Below are 9,109 nucleotides of genomic sequence, written 5' to 3' on the forward strand. Positions count from 1 at the left end.
AATATCCTAAAAATTCTGTATTCGTCGATTCTATTTGCTTTATCGATTAGAAAACAAAGTTAATATTCCTTCAATTATGTTCGTGACTTCTATTCCATCAATCATGTGTGTCAAGTAAAAATATTCAATTTTTTTCGAAAATATATATCTAAATATCATTAAATTCGATATCTATTATTAAAAGGGGGGAAACTGAAAATGCCATATTAAGCTATAAAACAATGAGAGTTCATATTAATTTGTTCAAAACAATATTTATGAAATATTTTCACAGATTTATCAGAAATCAATAAAAATTAGCCATCATTTGAATTGTGATATTAACCAATACTACACAGCTACTCGCTGCATCCTCAGCTACTCCTGCTTAAAACTTAAGAAATGATTAAATATGATGATAAAAAGTGAAATTTCAAGATTAATTGCTATAGTTAGAATAACAATTTTATTATTAATAATAAAATATTTGAACAGATTACTAAAAATTCATTGAAAATAAGCCATATTTCTGAAATTCGATATAAACCAATAGCATAAAAGTATATTCCCCATCCGTGTCTTAGAACTCTGAAAAAGAATAAAAAAGGATGATAAATATAATAATTTAAAGATTTATTGCCAGACTTAAAATACCAATTGAAAATGTATTGCCGTGTCTATATACATTTAATACAAATCTAAAAAATGTATAACAAACTGTATTGACATTGGTGTTGTATAGCTTAAACTTATATGGAATAAACTACAGCTGAATTTGTTTATAGAGTAATAATCTGCATCATCTTACAAGAAAATGCTGCTTTGCAGACTATATAAGTTGAATACAATCCTTCAGAAGCACACTTGATCTGACCAAGTTGTAGCTCTACAATGAAAGCAATATTCGCACTCTTTTTGATAGTCGCCATCATGGGAATGGGTAAGATTTATTCTTTTAAATGATATAAAAGTGTTTAAATAGTTTGATTAAATGCAAGAATTTTCCCATTCTTTATGCTTACGTTTTAAGATTTTAAATATATACTAGAAACTGAGGAGTGAAATCCAATAATTTCTTCTTAAATATTTGTATTTTCTAAAATGTTTATTACAATAATTTGCGAGTGATGTATAAAATCAACCCATATTGTATTCATGTATTTTTATGATTTCTAGAAATTTATTCTTTCACGTTTTTTTCATGACCTCCACGAAAATTTATTTTAATCAAAGATTTATATTTATTTCGGATCACAGAGAAGTGATCGAAGTTTTGCTATCTATTTTACACCTTTTAAAATTCAGTAATTTTAAATACTCAAGAAGTACAGGCTCTTACCTCGGGATTAAAAACATCAATTAAAAATTGTTACTTCTATCAACGCTTGTATTTTTTATGTGGCCAAGAAAGTGACAAAGAAAGTGTAATTCGCAAGTAATATTATTACATCAAAGATTCTAATAAGAATTTGACAATTACATAACATTATTATTGTATATTATGAAATTGTATTATATTTAAATTCCACCACCAAAGAACCCCTCCGATCGGAGCAGGCCGTCCCCACTATTCATTCTGCGTTATGCCTCAGGTCACAGGAAACTTCAAAGAATTTGAGCCTTAAAGTTCATTTTAACATATTAATATCTTATTGTCCTGCATTTGTATTTGAGATTGCGCTTGCTTGTTAAAAGAACCTGAACAAATACGCTTAAAGTGTTATTTACTAATTTTCTTATCAACTTGAGATAAGAGAACTACATTTGAAAATCTCCCCAGGATATATGCAAAATAAGATACTTTTCGTAACATCATATGACTTATTCGTGGCAGTTTCGAATCTAGGCGCTTAAAAAGTTAAAAGTTTCTTGTTGCTTGCTCTTTAACTATTTATCTTAAGCCACAGTTAAGAACGTCATATTAGGAATAATATCCTTTTTAGAATCAATCAACGATTCTATTTTTATATTCTAGAAAACTTTAAGTTTTTCTGTTTTAAATCAGTCTTATTTAAAATCATGATGATCAATACACTTATTTCTCCATTCGCACATTTAAAAATTGAAATATCACAACTATATTCTCAACAAATAAGCAAGAGCTTTGGTATTACCACAAAAATTTCTTATGGAGTTTCTTTAATTTAAAGAATTATGTAAAGCCTTTTGTTTCCATATGAATCTTTGATGCGCCATCAAGATGTCCAGTGGTAATGGAAGGAAATTTATTAACCTTGTACAAAGGAACAACTATAAAATTAAGTTTCAACGAATTTATAAAATGTCTTTTCTTTTCATGGTTGGAATTGAAGGCGAAAGCCTCTATCAGGTAATTTATACGAGCAATAAAAATAGCTTGCAGTAAAACTGTGTGAAACTTTTCAGTTTAATTAGATGTACTAAAATATATATTGTATGTAATTAAAATTGCCTTTTGAGCAATCTGAAAAGTAACAGTTCAACATAATTTTAAAATTATATCATTACGTAATCCATTTCATGCTGATAATTTTTGTAAGGGTTTAATTTTGCAGGAAATAAATGGTAACAATTTAAAGGAAATTATCCACCATTATCAAATCTTTAATCGCAGTCTAAATTGTAATGCTCTAAACTCGCTTATTATATTAACATTCTCCTTTGGAAGCATAGCAAGGAATATTTTGGAGAGGACTTCCTAAATATTAATTGCCGTCAGAAGACGAGAACAGCACCTTATCCTGTTATTGCCCCTAAAAAGATATTCATACTGAGGAAGAACAATAAGTTTGAATTGGTTAAGTAAATTTCACCATTCCAAATTTAGTTTACAACCAGCACTGTATATACGACAAAATTTCAGTGGAATTGGGCTTTTAGTCTGGATTTTTTCTTGTCCAAAAATTATAATCTTAATCTTACCACCAACAGATCACCTTCATATTTTATATTAAATCGAAATAACTATAAGAGTTCGATATGAAAATAGGGTGAATTTTTGTTTCTAATCAGACACATTTAACTTCCACTTAAGGTGTCAGAAGTTGTCTGGGAATTCAGATGATTCGTTATATTTCGAAACCAGAAAAACATTTGTAATCGATCAATGTAATACAAGGACTATTTCTGAATGATGTAATCGAACAAAATACGGTAAGGACTATTTAAGGGCTGTTTTCTTAGTTTTAAATAGTCATAAAAAGACGTCAACATCCCCTCAACAGTTTCCTCTCAAAATGTCCTTACTACACCGATGAAGAAGTTTTATACATGCATTCCAATTTAATATGTACCAGACTCTGATATAGGAATGATCTTTAATGGAATCGGTTTCGTATCCGAATATTCTTAATCCGAAATTACTTTGGCCCTTTATATTTCAAAATGCAATCACTATACGTATAAATTCTTTATATTGAATTTATCACATAGCTGAAGGAATATTCGGATGGGCCATAGATTTCTCTTTTTTAGATATACATTGGAGAATGGCCGATAGAATTGAGAAATAACAATATATTCAATGATTTAAGAATCCTCTCCTTTCTTGAAACTCAATGGCAAAGGTGCAATTGAATTATTAAAAAGAGCAAAAATGTTCATGGGTTTTATAAAATTAAGGAATATTTTTAAAAACATGTTTATATGTTGTTGTTTTTAAGATCAATTGTTCTCATAAGTATCTCTTTCTTTTGCAGCTATGGCTGGAGTTCACCGTAAGTTTGATATATTTTCTAACTTTTACTGATTTGTAAATAAAACTTTCTCATATTTTTCCTTTCATTCAAACGCAAAATGTACATATCATTACAATTTTACACTTAGATTGTTAAAAAGTTTAGAAAGATCAAATTGAGAAGTTTAAAAAAAATTTATAAAATCAATAATACTTTTTACTAAATATTTTCAATTTGAAACTTTTTGTCAACAGAAACCTTGTTTTCCTTTACGGAAATATAAGAAAAAATAAACTATTCTATATTTAATAAATTTTAAAATACTACATCCTAAGACAAATTTTATTTTTAAAATTGTGTTTTAAAAATCTTATCAAGACATTCTTTAAAATATAGTTTCATTTTTTAAAGCAATCACATAAAAAGCATTGTAGGAAATTAGATTTCAATCATGAAGCTTTATTTTTGATAATATTATAATTGCATCAGCTGATCAATTGAGTATTATTCATTTATATATTATTAAAACTTTTATTTATTAAATGTATTTTTGATTTCGAAACTTTTATTTCGAAAGCTACATTTGTTTACTATTTATTTTGCAGATTATAAAGTTCAAGGTGGTGGAGGTCATGGTAAGCCTTTTAAATACTTTTTTAATATTTTTTTAAATATATATATAATTAGTTACTATACTAAGTCTTTGAAGACAAAATTTAATTCTTATGTAAATATCTCAGAATAAATATATTCAATTTCTTTAAGAAAATGAGTTTCTATGCAAATTTTATGGTTTTATTTTTCTTTAAAAATTTAAAAATCACAAAATTACAAATAAGTTAAAGAATTCATTATGGCAAAATAAAATGAATTAATGTCGAATGGCAGTTTGTTGTCACAATATATTTTTTTATTCGAAGCATATTTTATTAAAGGATATAGGTAGAACATTTTACTATTAAATTCATTCCCTCAAAAATGTATTTTTGAAATTTGATCTTACTCCCTTAAATAACAATTGTGAATGCTAATCACAGACATCCACTACACAAATAAAACGGAGTCTTTACTGCCAAAGAAAAGACTTTAAGCATCTCTATATTAGCAAATTTCAACATTTAAAGTGACACAATATTAAAGCATGTAATACGAAATCATAAATATGGAAATCCTAGAACTATTCCAATGCAATTTATGTTATAGCAAAAGATAAGAAGTCAGTCTATGAAATTTAATAAAATATTTTAAATAATAAAATTATATACCGAAACATGAATAACGTAATATTATGATATCGCATTATGTTAATTTCCTGCTTACTATGTATATTAGTTGAATGATTTCTTGTTGATATGACAAAATAGAGCAAATTCAAAGTTCTATAGAGTATATTGGGAGTTTTTATAACTTTATTATTTGCTAAATCTCCTGTTGTGTCATTTTTTTATTATTTAGATAAAACATTTCTTCGGTTATAATGACAAATCAATAATTTTTACATTATAGAGAAATGAAGTCTCATGAACGGGGCTAGTTACGAAACAAAATTATTATCTATAAATTAAATTTAGGCGAAATATTTATTTAGATTTTTACAGCTAAAACTATAGAACAAATGATTTCTAATTTTTCAAAAAAAAGTATTAGTTTATTATCGGTCTTACTCTAATAATGATTGTTGAATGTTCTTATCGAAGAAGTGAACGAATCAATGAATTAAGAACATTGTTTTCATGTATTTTAAAGTTTTAAATCAGAATTTTTTAAAAATTAATCTCATATAAAATAATACAGTTTACAGCTCAGATAATTTTAAAATTCTTCTAATTAAAATTCATAAATAACAATTAATATTTCTTTAATTATTTAACAGCTCATGGTGAGTGCATTCATTATTCTATATAATTCTCCTTATTTCAAATGAATAATCGTATTTGAAATAATTTAAAATATTGAATATTTAAATTTAAAATAATATGGATGGATGGATGGATGGATATTGGATTTTTATGGCGCAAGAGCCAAAACTGGCTATGCTGCGCCAAAACAAGTGGTATGTGTATATTACCATATGATTGTTAAACAAAACATTTCCTCAAGGTTAAAATACAAACAACGTTTTACACTTATAAAAAGAAAGCGTAATAAGTTTAAAGGACAGAGATCTTAAAATTCAGACTCCAATTATGGAAAAAATTCCAAGAAAATGTTTAAAATCCCAATAGTTTTCATATAAAATGGAAAAAATTTATTGCCCTTAAAAATTTAAAGATATTCCTGTGAGGGTGTTCTCCCACCAATTCATGCATTTCCAATGTTAATGAATTAAAAAACCGCACACGATGAGAATTAAATTTAGGACACTGAATTAAAATGTGTAAAACTGTAAGATTAACATTGCAGTCTGAGCACATCGGTGGACGCTGACCAAACAAAAGATGTTTGTGCGTAAGGCGGGTGTGACCAATGCGTAGTCTGGTTAATTTGACATCTGCCCCTCTAACCGAGACAGCAGGCCATAAGTTAATAGTCGGTTTAATAAAATGCAATTTATTTTGCATTTCTCTATCCCAGGATTCTTGCCAAACAGAAAGTATGTATTTGTCATATGTGGCAAACAGATCGGAATGAGTGCATGGTCGTGAAAGACTATGTAGAGCCGCTCTCGCAGCGCAATCAGCCTTTTCACTGCCAACTATACCTACATGACTAAAATAATATGAACATCAAAAATTAGAAATTAATTCATTCATGAATTGAAAAGAGAAATTAATTCATTATGAAATAGAATTATGATTAATACTTTATAATAATTTCGACTTTATATATTTTAAAATAAATACTGCATCAACAATTTTATATATCTTATCAACTTATCATACTTATAACTTTATCAAAATTTTAACCAAGGTATTTAGAATTTCAGAACGAATTTAAATGGAAATATAATCTCTTCAATACGAAAATGTATAATTATTTTCAATTTCTTTATTCCAGAGCAAGACATAATTTAATTCCAAATATGAATACTTGTTTTAACCACATAATAGTGATTAATTGACAAACAAGATCACCAGATATATCATGTTAGCCTATTGACTATGCTTGCAAATGACATGTGGTTAATCTCAAAGTTCGCTAATAGCATACAATTGATTCACAAGTGCATACAGGCATACAATTGATTCACAAATATTTTTCAAAAAACTGACAATAAATTTCATTTTACTTCATTTAATTGTTATAATTAAAATATGCAAACGATAAAAAATAAAATCTTAATTTCAATATTAATTAAAAAAAGCAGACGATATTTCCAACCAATATAAAATAATCAGACCAATCACCAATAAACAAGTGATTGATTCATAGTTCCTATCGTAAAACGTTATTGATTGCATTTTATTAAAAAAAAAGAAGAATTACAATTCATATTCTTTATCTTCAAACATACTTAAAATGCAGAGATAAACCTTTAGACCTTGTAGAGAAGCTTTTGCCACTTCTTTACAGAAGTGAAAGAAGAAACACTTTGGTTTACTTCTTTCAAATATTTTCAGCATTATAAACATAGCAGTAAGCCTAGATTTTTATATGATTACTTTAATATTATCTATTTTACAATAAATACTGGGTCAAGAGATAGGAATAACAGTCAATAATTCGATAGAATAAAACGATAAAACAAATGATTTCAAACTTTTCAAAAAAATACTAATTTATTATCAGCCTTTCTCAAATAATGATTGTTGAATATTCTTATCGAGGAAGTGAACGAATCAATAAATAAAGATTGTTTTTAAGTATTTTAAGTTTCAAATAGGAATATTTTTTTAATTTAAAATCATATAAAATGATTGAGTTTACAGCTCAGATATTTTAAAATTCTTCCAATTAAAATTCATAAATAATAATTTATATTTCTTTAATTCTTTAGCTGCTCCTGGTGAGTGCATCCATTAATCTATATAATTCTCCTTATTTCAAATGAATAATCGTATTTGAAATAATTTAAAATATTAAATATTTAAATTTAAAATAATATGAATATCATAAATTAGAAATTAATTCATTCATGAATTCATGAGAGAATTTAGTTTATTATGAAATACATTTATGATTAAAACTTTATCATAATTCGGACTTTATATATTTTATAATAATTTATATATCAACAATTTTAAATATCTTATCAACTTATCATAGTTATAACTTTATCATAACTTTATCCATTGTACTTAGAATTTCAGAGCGAATTCAAATGGAAATGTAATCTCTTCAATACAGAAAGTGTATAATTATTTTTAATTTCGTTATTCTAGAGCAATACAAATATTTGCAAAAGGAATTTAGTAAGAATGTAGACTCAAAATCTGTAGGAACTAATTGTGATAAATAAAATAATATATCTTTGATTTCAATAATTTACATATCCAAATGCATAAATTATTTAGTAATAAACTAATTCTTTTTGCTAATATTTAAATTTCAAAATTATATTTTCTTGTAATCTTTAAGATAATATTAAATAATTATATTTATGTTTATATAAATGTTATCCATGTGAGTTCTATAGTTATCAATAATAATTAATTTCTCATCATTCCTTTTTTTCTTTTTTAATATTTTAGACTCTACCCATCATGGAGGAAGTAAGAACTATTTATTTTTCTTTTAAATTAAAGAAAACATTAATTTCATTTTCTCGAATAAAAACTATGCTTAGAAAAATCATGATAATTAGTAATATTTTTTTTATTTGCATTTCTGGCTTTTTACTCTCATTTATATGCGAGTGAACAATACTTTAATAGAAATACTATTAATTTCTAGGAAAATTAATTTTAAATATTTTCTAAAAAAATATTGAATTTTAAGAAAAAATGTGAAGTAAAAATGATGTGATTAAGGACGAATTTAGGTATTCATTTTATAAAAAATATATTCATACATCAGAAAAACCAATTCTCAAAATTATAAACTAGATTTATTAATATTTTGAAACCCATTGCTAAATTGTCATTTTATAATTGTAAATGTAATTTACGATTTTTTATAAGATTTTTTTTTTGTTTCCAAAGAAATATGTTTGATTCCATATTGCATAGAAGAAATAACTTTTTACTACATCAGTATATGAAAATAAAAGATAGAATAGATAAAAAAAAGTTTCATTATTTTGAGAGCACATAAACTTGGTACACATATTTAATTTTACTCATTCTATTACAATTATTTACCGTAAATTTTGAAATATATAAACTTTATTGAAGGTTGAGTATATGAATATTTAATATAATAATATGTAGTGTTAAGAAAGATACAACTATATTGAAATGTAGCATAATATTTATATTCAAAGGAAACTACACTTTAATTTTAAAATTAAAACTCAATTAATAATTTCAAAAGGATGAATTTGCAATTTTTTTTCAATCAAATATATTCAAGAACTAATTTTGACAGAGAGGTTT

At 25.5% G+C, this 9,109-nt stretch overlaps 1 long non-coding RNA gene across 1 annotated transcript; it reads left to right on the top strand.

Moving 5' to 3' along the window:
* The first annotated feature begins 566 nt into the window (after nucleotides 1–566).
* On the top strand, nucleotides 567–7,581 carry LOC129962059 (uncharacterized). The gene is made up of 3 exons (XR_008783874.1): nucleotides 567–919; nucleotides 3,657–3,674; nucleotides 4,241–7,581. It is a non-coding gene; the product is annotated as an uncharacterized LOC129962059 (long non-coding RNA).
* Nucleotides 7,582–9,109: the final 1,528 nt, after the last annotated feature.

Source organism: Argiope bruennichi, chromosome 2, assembly GCF_947563725.1.
Source record: "Argiope bruennichi chromosome 2, qqArgBrue1.1, whole genome shotgun sequence".
Lineage (NCBI taxonomy): Eukaryota > Metazoa > Arthropoda > Arachnida > Araneae > Araneidae > Argiope > Argiope bruennichi.